This window comes from Sinocyclocheilus grahami, unplaced genomic scaffold (genome assembly GCF_001515645.1).
Source record: "Sinocyclocheilus grahami isolate Dianchi unplaced genomic scaffold, SAMN03320097.WGS_v1.1 scaffold11.1, whole genome shotgun sequence".
Classification (NCBI taxonomy): domain Eukaryota; kingdom Metazoa; phylum Chordata; class Actinopteri; order Cypriniformes; family Cyprinidae; genus Sinocyclocheilus; species Sinocyclocheilus grahami.
The window spans coordinates 1,943,840-1,944,111 of record NW_015505190.1 but is presented as its reverse complement, the minus strand read 5'-3'; positions in this window follow the sequence as shown (position 1 = coordinate 1,944,111).

The following is a 272-nucleotide window of genomic DNA, read 5'->3' as shown; positions in this document are numbered from 1 at the left end:
TCTTGTCGCTCCGGCCGGACACGGCATCAACAGTATGTGAGGGGCTTGTATTTTGTTTAAACATAAAAGTTTTTTTTTTAAAGCTGGTTTGATAAGGGTATTGTCTTAGTGTGTCATTTGTTTAACACTCAAGGGTATCTTATGACATATGATGAGTTTCTTGTACACTTTAATTTTCCTGTGACTCCCAAGGAATTCTCTCTCGTTTTCTCTGCAATTAATTCTGCTATAGTTTCCTTATTTAAAGATGTGATATTGGTTGATATGCCCAT